Below are 19,773 nucleotides of genomic sequence, written 5' to 3'. Positions count from 1 at the left end.
CCTTTGTCAGAATATATGTCTTCGTTCTCCTTTGAAATTCTGTGGTTGAATTTTTCTCCTAAAGTAATTTAAGCAAATGCTGGTCTTTGTTTTTTCTTGAATAAATATTCATATGATGGAAACCTGATTTCTCGTAAAAAAAATTTGGCATTCCAACTAATTTAATTCGAGCACCACTAATGAGTCTTATGAAGACGAAACAAACGTCTGGCGTACACAATTATAAGCTGGTATATTTGATGAGTTTCGAGATACTATCTCAAATATATAACCAAGATAATGTGGGTTTTTTATAAGATTTAACTGAAGGTTCTTCCTAACTGATATATAAAAAGAACTTGATGGAATTTGCAGAATAGAGAATTATGGGCCAAGCAATGAAAAGATTGATTGATTGATTGATTGTTGGTTGCTTAACGTCCAGTGGCAAATATTTCATGCATTTTTAGGCCGAGAACAAGTTAATAATTAATACAATAGGAAGGTCTTACAATAGGGGCCGTCCGGGATGAAGTGCGGGAAATTTGGACTGCCACGGGAAAAAGAGAGTAAATTGGATAGGGACAGGAATTTGGCCATGCAACAGGCCACCTACGGACCCCTCAAAGAGTTGTTGCAAGGGTTCTTAACGTACAAAGAGCGTGACATTCTCTCCACACGAGGCAAATGATTTAACGTCCCCATTCTGACCGGACTCAGCTGCGTACTTGATACATCCCGCACAGCCAAACTGACGCCCCACTTTTGCAAGGGTTTTACTGCCGGTCGGAGGAAGACCTGTAATGAGAATATTTATATTCCCCAGTCACCTTTGGTGAAGCAATGAAAAGAAAAAAATGCGCAAACGAAAAGATTGGACAATAACCTTGCGCTAAAATATGAAAAATAATGAGTAAATAAACCAAAGAATAGATAAAAATGCCATAAAATAAATAATATAGAAATGACCTCAACAACATCTAACCCCTCATTCATTGCACAGATAAAAAAAAATATTAAATTGTTATTTTGTAGAATGTGGAGTTAGTAAGTACAACTTGTTCATTATTTTGCTTTCCTTTTTCTACTCAAATGTCTGTACAAAATCAGGAATATGGAAGTTGTTTTTCACTTGTTACGTTGATTGATAGCGTTTTAATTGGTCAGTTTTATGAACTTTGCCTCGGAGTTCAGTATTTGTGTTATACTTTTATTTAATATTCCTCACGGAGAATTTGTGCTTTATCATTTTCCGTAAACAAAATTAATCAGGATAAAGTGTATTCATCAAAAACTGTAAGGAATGATTTTGATAGAATAGTTTATTTAGAAGAGTCTGAAGTACATTTCTTCAAATATGCCATCAATCCCAAGACTTTGGCTATCATGTTTAGCATTAAAGGATTTCACTTCTTTAAAAAAAAAACAAAAAACAAGATATTGTCTTGTTTTTTTTCGCAAATTTGTAAAATTAATCATTCGGTATAAAACTAATAAATTTGTTTTAAGACCCGAAGGATGTATTTAAGCCATCACTTCACTATTTGTATCCATACAGAATTAAGAATAAAGATTATGCAATGTTGCTTTTAAGCGTCTTTGGTAAGTAACATGGTACTAACATTTCAATAAGGTAAAAAATCAACTCTGTTCTGTTTTATGTTGCTATCAATTTTTTTTTCAGTAACATGACACTGACATTAGAATATTGTAAAAATCAAATATGTTATGTTCTATCTTGCTTTTAAATTTCTTTTGTCAGTAACACGACATTGACATTTCAATATGGTACAACATTAAATATCTTATGTTTTATGTTGCTATTAAGTGTATTTGTAAGTAAAATGGCACTGATATTTCAATATCGTAAAACATCAAAGCTATTAATTTTTCTGTTGCCTATAAATTTTTTCTGCCAGTAACATGGCACTGACTTTACAATATGGTAAAACATAAATATGTTAATGTTTCATGTTGCTATTTAATGTCTATGGTAAGTAACATGACAGTCACATTTCAATATGGTATAAAAATCAAATTTGTTATGTTTCATGTTGCTTTTAAATTTCTGTTGTTAGTATAATGACACTGACTTTACAATATGGTAAAAAATCAAATATGTTATGTTTCAGTTATCCTCGAATCCGGCTGTAAGTTTACTTCACTGAATTTATTTTAACTATTTTCATTAATTTTATTACTAGTGTTTTTAATGATTTTTATTTTTTCTTTTGAGGATCAAACTTTGTTTTGCCTTCAATACCTTATACATTTTTTTTATACTTCCTGGACCAAATCAAGTTGTAGGTCATGAAACATTGGATATTTTGATGTGTGTTTTAGTTTTAGTTTATGTTTCTTTTTTCAAATTAGCATACAATTATAACAAAGATCTGAATTATATCTTGTAAATAGTTTAATCTTTTAGCATCATTTCAAAATGTTATTGCCTTTGTCAAATATGAAATCTGTTTTCATCTTTCGTAATGTTTTCCTGCTATCATGTCCAAACATGTTCAGCTACAGTTAATCACTTTGCTATATTTTTCAGTCTGTGGATGTGCTCTACCAACTATATGTCCAGTAACTAACAACGTTACCCAGACACAGTGTGATGCCTGTGAGAGTTCTGAAGGTAATGACGATGGTCTATGCTGCAGCACCTAATCTGCATAACGTACAACTTGATTAAATGGATCAGTCCAAGTGGAAGTAAAATTAACAACTATTGAATAAACATTCAGCATTTGTCTGTTGTTATTGTTTTGTCTGACATTTATACTTACATGACCAACACGATGGGTGCTACAGTTGGAGCAAGATTTGCCTACCCTTCCGGAGCACCTGCGACCTTCCTGGTTTTGGTAGGGTTTGTGTTGCTCAGTTTGTTGTGTGTTGTATACAATTGTTTGTCTTTTGGTCTTTTTTCTTGTTTTGTTATGGCGTTTTCAGTTGGAGTTCGAGTTTGAACGTCCCTTTGGTATCTTTCGCCTCTCTTTCATAACAACTGCAGCTTATTACTGTATTATGTCTTCATTTTAATATAAAATGAAAAATAAGGAGAGTTGGAATAATTGCCAATGAGACACTTTTACTTCACAGACCATGCAAGGACATGCATATAAATAAAAGCAATAGTATTATACCGCTGTTCAATAGTCATAAATCGATTTAACTGAAACAAATCCGGATCACAAACCAAAACTGAGGGTAACACATAAACTAAAAGAAGAAACAAAACGAAACAACAGAAACACTGAGCTGCTACAAAAACAAACGCCAACATACATAGAAACGGACTATGTGATAACAACTGCTATATTCCTGACTTGGTACAGGACATTTTAAGAAAAAATAGTGGGTTGAACCTGATTTTATGGCTAGCCAAACCTTCCGCTTATATGGCAATGTTAAAGATACCGCTAAAATGACCAACATAAGGTAACAGTTTTCATGTAGTCTTTTTTGTTCGCATTTTACTTTATAGCAGTATAAAATCCATCTTAGTTTGTGTCTATCTTGTACTAAGAATCCACAGTTTGGATGGAGTTGTATATTACATTAAACAGATAACAGGAATTACCAAAGATAATAAACAGTATAACGGACCACACCAACCACTAACACATACACCTCCAAAAAATACGTACCAAAAAAAAAAAACGAACAATACAAAGGCCAGATAGTTTAATTTGTCTCTGGCACAAAGTGTGGTGGGTTAAAATCAATTTTACGTGCTCACAAATCGTCCTCTTTGTATATCTAAACCATAAGTCGTAGAAGTAAAACAAACAATAACCTATGCATGTACAGCGACCATAATAATAAAAAAACTTAAGTGAATAAGGAGATGAAAAAGCTATCAGATGTTGAAATCAGGGTCAAAGTGTGCTCGCTTCAAAATAACTAGCTAAGATAACCTTTGATTACTGTCGCGGAGGAAAAATATCAGACATCAACCCTAACTGGCTTCTTGATGTCCAAATATTACATTTAGGCTCTTGTTTTACATTTCATTTTGTTGACAATTTCATAAATTATGAATTTTACGACTACAAATGCATCGCATGACCTTCACCAATGAGGACAAAATATATCTTACATTACGGTATAAATGGCCACGGGGAAAAGGTTTTTTTTTTTGAAAACTAACGACTAATATAATCAAACGAAAAACAATTATGTATGACAGCAATTAATGGATCTACTAGAGTACAGACTCTTGGCTAGATGTATGTTTGCAACGAATGTTATAAAATTAACTTGGAATCAAAAGAGCATGGAGCACAAAAGGGGGAAATATGAAGAATTATGTAATATTTGGATTCAGGTTTAACTCATGATGGGCCGAATGGAATAACTTAACTCCAAGGTATATTAGAAAAGGGGGAAGTCCATAATTCCTCAAAAAAGCAAACGCTCGACTATATCAACCAACGGAACAAATGATAAACAATTGCCGTGTTCCTGGCTTAGAACAGGCTATTTCCGAAGAAAGTTTTGTGTTAAACCTGGTTTTATAGCTAGCTAAATTTCTAGTTTTTAGTTCCGTTACATTGACACGTTTGGTGAATGACCCAACAAATAATTGGTTAATTTGACTATTATTGGGATACAGCAGCCAAAACTGTTTTACATACATCACATGCATAAAACAAAATGTTTGCAGAAGATAGTACAAACAGTATAGTAAAACGAAATTACATTTACACAATATGTACAGATTAAGTAAAATACTTCTACGAACGTATTCAAAATAAAACCAACACTATAAAAACATCATGCGTCCGAATCGCTTTACTGGATCCACATGGACGATACAGGATATTTTATTGCGTGTTTGGTGCATCTGGCAAAATATGACAGTTGAAGGGGGATGAACTCCTGGGCCCGAGAGACTATGTCAATTTTCTTTTGTGTCGGGGTTACTCGTGAGTCAGAGTTTTAAAAGACTAACAAGAGATTACATCTGAAAAAAAAATAAAAGGCTAAATGGTAGATAATTATCTTTGAATAAGTACTCGATCGATGTCAAAATCTAAGCTGGCTGATAATAAAACGACATTTCCTGCCAATCCGATTACAGATCAAAACGATTTAAGGCTTGTAATCATCAAATTATAATAGCTTATTCTTAAGTACTTGTTAAAGTAACGGAATATTAAACACTTTTTAAATTCAAATGTATATGCAGCTGCGATCTTATCATCGTTAAAGTATTACACAAATGAAAGGATATTTTAAAACAAAATTTGATCCTCTTATTCATACGGTTGACGAATAACAAACAAACAACTATTGAGATTACAAAGACTTTAATGAAGTTATGTATCATTAAACTCATTATATTAAGCAGTTGATCGTACATTAATGTAAATATGTGGGAACTACAAAAGTAGTCTCCGACTGAAGTCTTATACAACAAATAAGGTCAACCAGAACTAAATATCAACTCAATGTGTCATCATTATAGAAGTACCCACAGACAATCAACTGCAGATCGGGCATTACATAAACGTATGGACAAGTACAGTTTATATTGCAATTTCTATCTGCAATAACCTAAATGGTCCTAAATAATTATCAACCGAATCGGAGATGAAACGTGATGTCTTATTCATCCTTTTAAACCAGTGTAACGACAGTCAGTACCATATCTGTTCACATTGGGGGAAAATTCCATACACATAGAATTTGTTTAGATTTTCAATATTCACGGGTCGTGATTTCACAAAGATCGGCCACCTGTATAAAACTCAGGTAGCAGGTACATTTGCTGCTACTTTATAATTTCAATACGACTAAAAATTTTTAATTTGAAAGTGATATTTCTTCTGAGAACAAAAATGTTCCTCCGCTGATTTTGTATTTAACTTTTTATTTTTATTTAATTTTTGTTGACTGCTCTTATACTTCGAATTTTCAACTTTAAATTTTCGAACACTCTGTTGAGAAATGCACACATAGTAGACTGACACATTTTGTAACTCATAAGTAAACACCACTAACATTTTAGATCGATAGAGGGGATATTTTTAACAGTCAAGACTAATTTAGATAATTTCCAAGAATCATGTATAATCTGCATGCTCTGTCGGATCACTGAATTACTATATATAGCTATATATCGTTCAAGTAAATACATAATTGTTAAATTAAAATAAACAAATACAAAGACCGAAAAGAACACAATTATTTTCATTTTCTTCATTTTTTTGATAAATTTTCTTTAATTTTAATCGATATGTAAATGTCAGTCAACAAAAGCTACAACTAATTAAGATATTCAATCTTAACAAACTTTTCAAATTATTAAATGCTATTGCTTTTTACACCGTTTGAGGTATGAGCATACCAGACTTTAAACTAAGATAAATGAGTACATTTTTTCAAATTTAGAAATATAGACTTAGTAATCAAATGATACAACATGAAATGGAGTTTCAAAGATTGATGGATACATTATTGAAAATGATGAAAACAAATAAATGCATGTAATAGGGCAGTCATTTCAATATCAAATAGTATGATTGCCAATGAGACAATTATCCACCGGAAACCAAATGATGTAGAAAGGCTAACAACTATAGGCCGTCATACGGCCTTCTATAATGAACAAATTCCGAACCACATAGCAAGCTATAAAAGGCCCTGAATTGTAGCAAAGTTTGACAGAAGGTTTGCTTTAGGCCTTTTTAATATAGAATTTTACTGCACCAGATGCTACTTTCAACAATTAATTAAGGCCAAAGTATTTTATAAATCTACAACTTAATACAAACATTGAGTATTTAAGTATAAAAAATGAAATTAGCAAATAATCAAATTATGCTTGTACTTTGTGTAATAAACTAAAAGAAATTTAATGGACTAATTGTCTTCCAAAGTAAAAACTCTTTGTACAATACAATAAAATACAATTTTAGAAATCTACTGTAATACTCGAAGCTCAGTTCATTGAGGACCCACTTTCATCTGTTTATGCTAGCAGTGAGCAGATGAAACATTAAGTATCCCATCCTTTTCATATATCATAAACATTAACAAAAATACCATTGTGTATATTTTTCACAACAAATAAAACCATACTGTGGTTAATGCAAACTGATTGTTTTTATAATATTCATATGTATATTATTAAGGGAAACAGGATTTATCTCAATTTTATCAATAAACCATTACTGTTGACGTGAATCTTTTTTTTAACTATATCAATCGTATTGTAATTGAATTGCTGCCCAAGTGTGTACTATGAAAACGATAAAATATGCAGACGTAATTCTGTAAAGTATGTCAACACTTAAACACAGAAACAGAGGTTTAATCAGTACGTTGGTCCCTCGCATTACATTTGCCACTTTAATATACATTATCAGATGTAAACAGTTTTATAGATAAACCAATAACCAGATGTCAAGAACTTTCAAAAAAGACATTCACTAAAACACAAGCATAAACAATAAAAAAAAATCATCTTTTTATTATTCAAATTTAAATATATAATTTTATCCTATTAATATTCTATTTGGAGGGCAAAGTAATTAAAATTATTTTCAATAACCTGTTGAGTATATTTACATTTTGCCATGGCGTTGACAGTTTATGTTCGAATTTTGGTTTAAATGTCTCTTTGGTATCTTTCGCTTCTCTTTTACAGTTTTGCGCTGTCAAACAACCAATGTTATTTATTATGAATTAATCTAGTTAATCAAACGCAAAACAAGTATTATAAAGTAACGACTTTTTATGTAAACAAGAAGATGTGGTATCATTACCAAAGAGACATCTTCCCACCTGAGATAAAATGACCAAGAAGTTAGCAATTATGACCTCGCTTACACTTGCACGCAATTGAACTGACTTTTATTTGAATCAATCTTTAAAAAGACCACTTTGCGTTTATATTTGCATAAGCAAAATCGATCTCATCCAATCTAGAGCGTTTAAACAACAATATAAACTTTAAAAATGTTACAACTTTAATAATAGAATATAATCATGCAATATAATAAGAACTGTTCTGACCTAATCACCTTACTTTTCGATAACAAACTATCGTAAAAATAGGATATGATAACGTTTGCATTTCGCACACACTGCAAAAGTATACATTTTCACTATTTTGCGGGTTGAGGGCTGCAGGTTGAGGATTATTTTTATGACACTTCGTTCAGTAAAATATGAATAAAATTATATAGTTTCTTCCTGAAAAGTTTTATTTCGTTCACTTTAGATAGTGTCATTGCTTTGTTCGATTTTTCGAAACACCTGACCTAGTTGGTAAACAATTTCTGCTATATATTAATTTTGAAATTTGAAATTTGATCGGACACTTTGAATAAAAGTGACACCTAACATCTTTTAAACAAAATTTAAAAATTCAAGTATTTGTGTTTAGTATTTAATTTTCTGTACAAAAGCATATATCTAAGATAAGTAAGATAAATATGATTTAGATATGACTGCTTTTAAAGAATTAACATATTTTCGAAATTTTTTTTATTGTGTACTGGAAAATGAAACTGTCAAGAAGATATCAGATGCAATGTTCTCGTATCAACGTCAACTACATTACTCGTCCAAATCCATACTGGACATCTAATAACGAGGACTTATGTGCATGTGAGTAGTGTGATGTGCACAAACAATCCAATTAAGTATGTAGCTCCAGTGATTAAAAATATAACAACTATGTACACTATACAAATGTTCAGCTCATTAGTTGATGTTGGTTTTCCTTGGTTGATGCTCCTGGATGGATGATTTGAAGGCTTCCAATGATGGTGCGAGCACAACCGATTTTGACAGAGTTTTCTAGACGGTCACTGTTCTAGGAAAATATTAGTGTTGATAAATGATGATTCTGCAGTGGTATGGCAAGAATTTCAAACTGTGGCTGTTTCTAGTTCTGTTAACAGTAGCTATTATTGGAACATAGAGTACTGGTATAGGTATTAGTTGGTGGACTACCTTGTTAGGGTGACATCTGTCATGTTTCTCCTTTGTTCCAGCGTGTTCCAGTTGAAGTTATGAACCATTGATGTTACACTGATTGGCCTCTCTTGATTGTATGATTTGTTCGTTATAAATCTGGCAACATTCCGCTGTACCTGTTCTATTTGTTTAATCTGATTTTTCTGTTGTGGATTCCAAATAGGTGTGGCATACTCCACTTTCGGCAGGACTAGACTTTGGTCTGCCCTTTTCTTTACCTTTGGATGACAATGTCTTAGGTTCCGCTTCAAAAATCCCAATATACTTGAAGCCTTCTTGCAGATATTGTCAATGTGCAGATGATACTTTAAGGTGTCACTGAGCTCAACGCCTAGGTCCGGATGGTGATGTACAATTTCTAATGGCTCATCGTTCATGGTGGACTGATACAGTCTCTTCTTCGTTGATGTTTTAAACTGCATGATGGCAAATTTCTTGACGTTAAAGTCCAATTGCCACATTTCACTCCATTGCACTAGTGTGTCCAGGTCTTTTGAATTAATATGTGTTCTTCATTGGACTCTATGGATCTATAGATGACACAGTCATCTGTGAACAGTCTGATAGTTGATGTTACACCATCAGGGATGTCGTTGATGTAACTCAAGAAAAGTGTGGGTCCAAGCACAATCCCCTGTAGAACACTGGATGTTACAGGCGCTGTTAAGGATGTTGCGTTATCTACTACAACCTGTAGTTGTTGGTCTTTCAGGAAACTGTCTATCCATCTACGTGCGTTACCCTGGATTCCGTTATGATGGAGTTTAATTGACAATCTAGTGTGAGGAACTTTACGAGAAGTCTAATCTTCCGATATCCATCTGTTTTCCCTGGTTTATGTGTTTTGCTATGTCGTATGTTGTTACTAGTAGCTGCATTTTATATGAACTCTTTACACGGAAAGCATGTTGATTGTCATGTAGGATATTCTGTCCATCTAGGTGGACCATTATCTTGGATACTACGATGTGTTCTGGCATCGTTGATGTGACTGCTGCTAAAGATACTGGTCGGTAGTTTGCAGGCTTATATCTGTCACCTGTCTTGAAAATTGGAACAATGTTTGCATTTTGCCAGTCTTTCGGTATATCTCCAGTATCTAGTGACTGTTGGAATTTATAGGATAGTATTGATGTTAAAGTGTCAAGTGCATACTTTGAAAATTTATTCTCTAAACAATGATGTCTAAAATCCGACATGAGTTTTAAAAATTTATAAAGTAATTTTATCATTACACCAAATGAAAAAAAAATCTGACATTCGAAATATATTTTACAATTTACTATTTTTCTAGTCTGTTACTTAAGTCCCCAAAGCTAGACATAGCAATTTTTCTCTCTCATGTCGTCAACATTTAGATTCATTCGTTGGTTTGGTTTTTTTTTAAACATCAATGACTTTATCAAATCTTCCTGCAATTTTGCTTAAATGACAGACGCTTCTTCTATACAATGACAACATCCAAAGATTTTTTTTTCTTTATTCAATATTTTACAGATAAAAACACCTTTTTTTTTTTGCACTAACATTGTTTATAAAACTTAGAATTTATCGAAATCATAAGGATGTTTTATTCTAAATTTAACAAATTACTTTATTAGTATTTGACAAAACCTTTTGGTATTTTGGGTCCCAGTGCTTTTCAACTTCGTACTTTATTTGGCTTTTTAACTTATTTGATTCTAGTGTCACTGACGAGTATTTTGTAGATGGAATCCACGTCTGGCGTACACATTGTAACACTGTTATCTATGATGTGTTGATTTGAATACAATATTATGGTTAAGTGTTTTTAGGCAAGAATATCTTTGTAGAGGCATCGTGGAATGATATATTGATTGATTGGTGTTTAACGCCAGTTTCAGCACCTTGTGCTATTTCTTGGCGGTCAGGTTTTATCTATTGGGAAGCCGCAGTGCCCGGAGAGAACCACCGACCTTTGGTAGGACAATTGACAAACCTAGTCAATTTTGATTAAAGTCGAGCGCACGTGCGGGATCCGAACTCACAACCTCAGTGTTGACAGAACAATGATAAAGTAGTTCGACTACTTAGACCACTTAGCCACTGAGGCATCTGGAATGATATAAGAAGCTTCCTAAAGAGTAGAATTTAAAAATATCTGTTTCAATTGTTTTTTTACTTTGCTAATGAATGGCATTTTTGAAGTTATTTTTTCGATAGTCTTGGGTTAAAGTTTCAAGACATCAATAACTTTTTATAATTAGAACAAAAAGAACATGGACAAGCAGTTCCAAATGAAGAAAAAAGTGGGATTTTTTTTTTTTTTTGTTTTTTTTTAAACTGTTTTGTATTTTACTGATGATTAGACTTATGTTTGATAAAAAAAACATTTAGATACAGCCTAGGGTTAAAGTTAACAAACTCAAACCTTCAAGGATTTTCACGAAACTTTTTTAGAATATTATTCATACTGGATAAATATCTGATATGTAGAGTAACATTTTGAATTTTTCACCCATTCTTCCGTAATTTACAAATAAATAATTTGTTGGTAGTCAACATTTAGGTACAATAGCCTGTTGTGAAAGATTCTTAATAATTTTGTCAAACCTACAAAACTTTTCAGAAGCTTCCTCATAATCAAGAGATGGAAATTTGAGCATATTTTGATTTATTTTTTTAAATAAAGATGTAAATAAAACATATCTTCCAATAACTTAATTTCAAGAATTAATCAGGGCAATATGCAGATGTGGGTTTAGGGGTGTCGGCTCCGCCTTATAGAGCGACATACATATACATGGTTAATGCATAGACTCTTAACAAGTCCCGCTCCTAACGTGCCTTGCCCCCTTTCAAAATACTGAAATCGCAACAGATATGCTTGTGTTACTTTCAGTAATTCATTTCTGAAACTAATTATTTCACTACAAATATAAAATAAAATCAGATGAGGTTAGATTGCCAATGAGACAAGTCTCCAACAGACACCAAATGACATTGAAGTTTACAGCCATAGGTCACCGTACGGCCTTCAAAAATGAACAAAACCCATACCGCATAGTCATCTATAAAAAGCCCCGAAATGACAAATGTAAAACAATTCAAACGAAAAAAGTAACGGTCTAGTTTATGTTCAAAACAATGAACGAAAAGCAAACAAACGACTGAATCACAGGCTCCTGATTTGGGAGAAGCACATACAGAATGGGGCGAGGTTTTTTGTTGCCGAACCCTTCCTTAAACCTTGGACAGTGCTGTAACAGTCAACATAAGAACAAACCACAAAAATCAGTTGAAAAACGCATCAAATCGATAGAAAGCAGAAACACATATAAAAATACACAGACGGACGTGGCTGGGTATTTACAGTCGGGGTACTTAGCGAACTCCACAATATTATGCAATTCCCTAATTTTAGCTGTATCATAAAAATCCATAATAGTATGAGATTGAATAATATTTCTAGTAATATTATGCAAACCCATAATTTTGAAAAATTATTGAACTGCATTATAATGACAGAAAAAAACGAAATTTGATATATCTGGAAAACGATCTTTTAGGCACTGATCAGCAGTTTTGAAATTTATTAATTCTGAAATGCTATTTTTATGACCCGCTAATGCTAATAGTCACCCGACAACTGTCGTTTTGTCCACGTCCTTCCTTTAAATGCTTAAGTCTTAACGATATAACTGTTTCACAGAATGTTCTACAAGAAAGACTCGTGTCGTCTTATATGCAATATGTTTTCTAACTTTGTTATCGTTCCTTTTTTTTTTTAATTAATCAATTTTATTGCACCTTTGCTGTTAACAATTTACTCAATCTACAGCTTCAATTAAGTATCCCTTTAAATTAGTTATTGAATATCTAGGGAAAGATATTCAATAAAGTATATCTATAAAGTAAGTTATATTAATACAGATCAATACATTAGAACAATTCTACATAATTTTTGTTTTTTTACCGGAATACGGTACGTTTCTTAACCTATACTGTATATGATTTTTTTATCAAAGCTTCACTGAACCGCGAAATTGATGATGTATTGATCTTTGATACTGATAGCATGACTCTTCAGTCGACAATAGAATTTGAACTTAAAACTTTTTGTTTTGTTTACAACACTGAATTATATAAGAAGTCTTGGATGATGAGGTAAAAATGTTTTTTTTTCACACATTATTTTTTAACAGTAAATGTTGATTTCTATATATATATATGATAAAGCCGAAGATCGAAAGTTGATCGAAAGTACACGTGGTCTTCAAATTATACATGTATGCAGTAACGCTGCATTGTGTTGTGTATTCTGCTCGCTCTCCTGCTGATTATAATTTTGCATTGTGAACAGGAATAAACATATTTAATAACAATTCTAATTCAGTGTAGCTGTAATAAATTATAAAAGAGTAAAATTGCGAATTTCAGTTAATGCACACCAATTGACTGGACACATGTGGTTAATGAGGTCACAGCTAAGACTTGTATCTAATAATTGTCATTTCATTTAAAGGAATTCGAAATATTCCCTTGTTTTAAGTATTATTTTCTTGTTTTTTTTGCTTCTGATTTTATTTATGTTAATAATGTCCCAGATTTCATTTTTGAAGATTTTGAAGATATCAATGACCTTATCTTTCTTGTCAGACATATAATATGCTTTATAGATGGAAAAGAAAATTATAGTTAATAGATAGTTCATATCAAAATAAGCTTCATCATCAATTTTATAGCCAGTTACTAAACTTTCAAGACTAAGTATATGCTTATCAATTTTTAAAAATGCTAATAGCTGGTCAACTTTATGCCAATAATGAACATTATATGAACAGGAAAAAAAGAAGTGTTTATAATCATCATGTTGCTTACAATAGAAGCACAAACCACTTGGTACTATTTTCCATTTATAAAGTAATTCATTACAGGCTAATATATAATGTATTATTTTCCATTTAAACATTTTAAATTTGTTGTTTTCAAGGTAGTTAAAAATAAAGTTAAATGTGGACTTCAATTTTGTAGTCATTTTTTTATGAAGAATTCTTTCCCACATTAAAACTCCTGTCGGTTTATCATGTGTAAATTGACTTTGCAAGAAAGTATATACTTCTTTGTTACTCATATCTGGTGAAATTTCATGTTTTAGTAGTATATTTAACTTCACTGATGTTTTTATATTGACAACAGTTTTGTAAGAGCTTTCTTGTTTTAAAATATTTTGCCAGTGCTTTGGTATAGCTTTTTTAACTAATGAAAATTCTCTAATCCAATCTTGTTTATTCTTTAAATTTTTTAGTACAGTTTCTGATGAGATGTATCCGTTTTCATCTAATATATTATTGATGTACAAAATATTACTATTAATCCAGTTTTGAAAGAACAAACATTTCCCATTTTCTTTGATAAGATGATTTCCCCATATAAGTTGTTTTCTAACCTGAAGAAAGTTTCTTGGTATGATTGTTTGACCTCCTTTTATTTCTACCCATGTTTTAATTAATTGTTTATAGAATTCAGGTAAAGATTTATAATCTATTTTATTAAGCAAATTAACATTTGTTAAATTCATTCTGAATAAAAGAAAATCTTTCCCAAATTTATCAAGGTAAAATCTTGGAATAATTTTCCAGTTATCATTTTCCTTTTTGATTAGTTTTAAAACCCATCTGATTTGTAATGATTTAAGATAGCAGTCTAAATCAATCATTTGTAATCCTCCCTCAAGATATGGTTTACATAATATAGTACGTTTAACTTTATCTTTTTTTCCACTCCATATAAAATTATATATTAAATTCTTGAACTTTTGCTTTATTTCCTGTGTTATTATCATACTTGATGCAATGTATGTTAGGTTTGGTAAAATTAAAGACTTAACTACAGTTATCTTTCCTATTAATGTTAAGTTTCGTTTGTTCCATCCTTGAATTAATTTTTCACATTTGTCTATTTGCTTTTCTGTATTTAATTTATGACATTCTTGATAATTGTATCCAAAATATATTCCTAGACTTTTAATGTGGTCTTGTTTCCAGTTTATATTTTCAAATTTATCTTTTGAATGTTTAAGTTTCCCAAGCCACAAACCTTCTGTTTTATTTCTATTCAATTTAAGTCCAGAAAGGCTTCCAAAAGTTTCAATAATGTTAAGGGCTATACTTATTTCTTTGCGTGTTTTTAAAATCAATTGAGTATCGTCTGCCAACTGACATATTTTTAGCGAGCAAGATTTTCCATCTAATTTGATTTCAAATCCTTTTAGTTTGTTATTTTCCCTTAATTTAATTGCCATTATTTCAACAGATAAAACGAAAATTAACGAGGATAACGGACACCCTTGTCTAATCCCACGGAATGTATTAAAGGGGGCAGACACCCATCCATTATTTAAAATACACCCTTTTATATCTGTATACATAGTTTCAACCCATTTAATGAATTCCTTTTTAAAACCAAATTTTTTTAAAGATTCAAACATAAAAATCCACTCCAGTGAGTCGAAAGCTTTAGTAAAGTCTAAAAATAAAATTGCACCATCTACTTTAAATTTTTCAGAATAATCAATGATGTCTTGGATTTGTCTAATATTAAATCCTATGTATCTGTTTTTTATGTAACCTTTTTGATCAGAGTGAATTATTTTTGGAAGTACTGATTTTAATCTTTGCGCTAAGGCATAGGCTAATAATTTAACATCATAATTTAATAATGTGATAGGTCTATAGTTATCAAGGGAGAGTGGATCATTTTTTTTATACAAAAGAGATATAGCTCCAATTTTTTGGGAGTTGGTTAATTCACCTTTTTTAAAGCAATAATTGAAAACGGGTACTATCAAATCTTTAATTTGTTCCCAGAATTTTCTATAAAACTCAACATTTAGTCCGTCCAAACCTGGGGCTTTGTTCAGTTTCATTTTAAATATAGCCTCTGTGCATTCACTTATAGTAATTTTTCCTTCACATATATTGCTTTCATTTTCATCAATTTTTTTACATTCTTTAATAGTTTCAAAGTACTTTCTTACCTCTTCTGTGTCAGGTTTTGTTGAAGTATATAATTTAGTATAATAATTAACTTCTAGATTTATTATTTTGTTTTGGTCATATGTTACCTGTTTATTTTCATCATACAGTTGAGTTATAGTTTTTTTACTTTGCCTTGTTTTTTCTAGGCCAAGAAAAAAGGATGTGTTTTTCTCCCCTTCTTCTAGCCATTTCACACGTGATCTTATTTGATTTCCTTTAATTTTTTCATTATATAAGCTTGCTAATTGTTTTTCTATATTTTCTTTTAGGTTAATTTTCCTCTCATGTGTATTGCTGTCACAATCTATTTCAGCAGATAATGTTTTTAATGTGTTTTCTAAAATTTCAATATTATCTTTTTTAATATTTGCTTTTAATTTACAGTATTGAATGGTATAATCCCTTACCTCAACTTTAAAATTATCCCATAAAATATCTAGGTTAAGAGATGTTTCTGCTTTTGTTTTATATGTATTAATCAACTTTGAAATAATTTTTTGATACTGTTTATCATCTAGGATGCTACTGTTTAATTTCCAGTAACCTCGCCCTTTTGAGTTTCTATTTATGTTGATTTTTTAATGAAACAGCGTAATGATCAGTGTGTTGAAGTACTATTGGTCTTATGTCGCATGAAATGCAATTTTTATTAACTTCATCACTTACTAAAAAATAATCAATTCTTGTAGATTCTGAAAAGTTTTTTCTTCTCCAGGTAAATTGGGTTTTATTTATGTTTTTGCCTCTCCAGACATCGGTTAGTTTTAGATTCTTAATCAATGTCTTGAGGTTATGAACTGGTTTATCAAATTTTTTATTTCCTAATTTTTTCTTGGTATCTTTTATAGATAATATGTCATTGAAGTCACCCCCAATTATTAACTGGCCAATACTATGATCTTCAATTAATTGTTTTACTGATTTAAAAAAAATATTTCTTGTTTTACAATTATTAGGTGCATATAGGTTCACTAAGGTGTATATATTGTCATCTATTTCTATATTAACTAGTATGAATCTACCTTCTGAGTCTTTATATTGGTCAATAAGCTTGTAGTTTAATCTGCTTTTTATCCATATAGCCACCCCTCTTGCATTACTTAACCCATTATTTAAAATTAATTCACCTTTGAATTCTTGTTTTAACTTTGATTCTAAGGTGTAAGTAAAATGAGTTTCTTGTAGGAATACTATATTACATTTTTGTTGATTAGCCCATTCAATAATTCTGTTTCTTTTTTCAGATTTTTGTAACCCGTTGGTATTTACGGTGCAGACATGGATACAGTTTTTATGTATCATATTGTATTATTATTAAGAAGGTGAGCTAGTATAATTAAGGAGTTCTGTTAAGTTTGAAAGTAAGTTGAACCTGTAAATCCACATGAATTTGAATTTAAGATTTTATCTTTATCCTTGCTTTGTTGGTTTTTTTTGTATGACATTTTTATCAATATTAAATTCTTTATATATGTACATCTATATACAACCATAATTATCATGATTATTAATGTGCAAACATTACACAACATATCAGTTACTGACCTCAATATATAGGTCGTGAATTGGGTCAACAATGTGACTTGAAATACAGACCCCTTTGTGTCCAAACAAAAATATTTTGGACTCATTAAGTTTGTATACATACATGCAAATACAATCAATAGAAAAATATATACAAAGATGATTAATAGAAAAAAACATAACTTTAAACTAAACACTATATAAACAATATTGTTAAATGTTTTTACATGTACTATAAAAATACATACTGGACTATTATTTACATGGTATTTACAGAGCCAATGTTGCATAGTATTGTTGGCTACTTGATAAGCTAAGTGAAATACTAGTATGTTTATGATCAATGTTTGTATTATATGACTTATGAATGTTTTAGTGTCAATTATAATAATCGATCTATGTTTTGATTTTTGTAGGTGTACTTTATCCTTTTGAGGTTTGGTGTATGGATTCACAGATGATAATCCCATATCCGCTTTAACCAAAACTATTGAAGGATTTATTACAATTATATAGGAAAGAGTTAGTTTCCGACAAGCTTTTTGAAAACATATATGTGAAGTGAATGTACATATGCAGCTTTGCAATAAGTGATAAAAAAAGACACAAAGAATTTTAATAATAAAGAAAAGATCTAAAGATGTTGAGATTGTGCACACGCTGCTTACCACTGGATGTGAGAAATTGTACATAGTTACAAAAGGATTGTAAATTACTAATAAGAGAGGAGATATTTAGTTGTGATTATATAGACTGATAATTGAGTGATATAGAATTAAATGATGACTTATAGTTTTATGGTCTATTAATTTTTGAATTGTGGTTAAATGATACCTGTAATGATAATAAAATATTAATTTAATACATCATTATATTCATATTGTTGTGTTTTTGATTCTTGGTAAATTAGCTACATGTATGTATATAATTAGGTATCAGTTGTTTTGGACCTCTTGGCAGTAGAATCACTCTCTTTGTCGTGAAGCTTCTCAGTTGGTGTTACTGGGGACTTCAGAAATGTAATACTAACAGGTTGTTTTGATGGAGTTTGAGATTTTTTGGTTGATTCTTGTGTGCTCTGATTACCGGACATGAATGAGGTTATTTGAGCTTGACTGGGATTACCCTTTTTATTACTGTTCTTTTTTTTTTTTATTTTCTTTCGTTTTTGTGGATCAGCTGCAGGATTGATAATAGATTGCGACTGTCCATTGTCATCTTCACATCCAGTAGTTGATGCACCTTCACGTTCAGTAGATGATGGGCCTTCATGACCGCTCACTCCTGTAGCTGATGCACTTTCACATGTTACCTCATTGTTGGTTTGGACGGATATTTGTGTTGCATCAGTGCCAGTTTCAGATTCAGAAGTTTCATCATCCGCATCACTTGTTTCATTGTTTTCTTTATCTGATTGTTCGGGGACGTCTGAGAAAGTATCCTTGGTACAGGCATTTTGTTTGTGTCCTTCTTGTCCACATGATCTGCATACCCAATCATTGGTACAATCTTTTGTTTGGTGACCTTCTTTCAGACATTTCGAACATTTTTTATTTTGAAAGTTGTTTTTAGGCTGATCACGATAGAGGATGGTGGCTCTATATTTGCCAATGAGAATGGATCTTGGGATGTGCTCTGTTAGCGGTCCATCACAAATGATGATCCTGTCTCCGGTTAGGCAGTTGGTCAGTTTGTAGTTATATCGTAATCGTTCTCTAAAGTTGCTCAAAATTGAGCAACCATATTTTTCCAACTCCCTAATAATTTGTCCGTCGTCTGCTGAAAGAGGTACGTCTTTTACTCTTATTCGTACATTGTTGATGTTTTCATGTGCAGTCACACGTGGATTTCTTGAGTAAGTCCAGACTGATTTACCACGAACTGTGATGCATTTGGATATAAGGATATCTCTTTCAGATTCGTCATCAAGGTAAATTCTCCATAAGCCTCGGATTCTTTGAAGGCCAATAATTGTTCTATCGGGTACAACTTCGCTGACAGCTTTGTACATTTCAGTGTGTGTCAGGTATAATTTTTTCAGAGTCTCTCCTTCAGATATTGATCCAAAGACATCTGATTCCAATGTAAATACTGGTTTAACACTAACCATGTCTGAGGGTTCAATTGTTTTAGGGTCTTTTTTAATTTTTTCTGCATAGGACGCCATTTTGGGTTCACTTTCTTCATTAGATTTTGCCATAACTTGCTTGAATTCAGCTATTCTAAAGTTTTTTTTTCTACAATTAGTCACTTAAAGACTAGAACTACATACAAG

The 19,773-nt window shown here is 31.4% G+C and overlaps 2 long non-coding RNA genes across 3 annotated transcripts in view; both read left to right on the top strand.

Annotated features, from left to right (window-relative positions):
* Positions 1 to 19,773, top strand: part of LOC127722221 (uncharacterized) — a 67,509-nt gene that overhangs the window by 8,173 nt on the left and 39,563 nt on the right. The gene's annotated exons all lie outside the window — the stretch shown is intronic.
* Positions 12,721 to 18,378, top strand: LOC127722220 (uncharacterized). 2 transcript variants are annotated; one of them, XR_007991700.1, is made up of 3 exons: positions 12,721 to 13,101; positions 17,219 to 17,296; positions 17,915 to 18,378. It is a non-coding gene; the product is annotated as an uncharacterized LOC127722220 (long non-coding RNA). The 2 variants fall into 2 exon arrangements; XR_007991699.1 differs by lacking the exon at positions 12,721 to 13,101 and having other exon boundaries at positions 16,556 to 17,296.

The sequence above is a fragment of the Mytilus californianus genome, unplaced genomic scaffold, assembly GCF_021869535.1.
Source record: "Mytilus californianus isolate M0D057914Y unplaced genomic scaffold, xbMytCali1.0.p SCAF_12, whole genome shotgun sequence".
Taxonomy (NCBI): domain Eukaryota; kingdom Metazoa; phylum Mollusca; class Bivalvia; order Mytilida; family Mytilidae; genus Mytilus; species Mytilus californianus.
The sequence above is the reverse complement of the archived record's forward strand: the minus strand, read 5'-3'. Positions and strand labels throughout refer to the sequence as shown.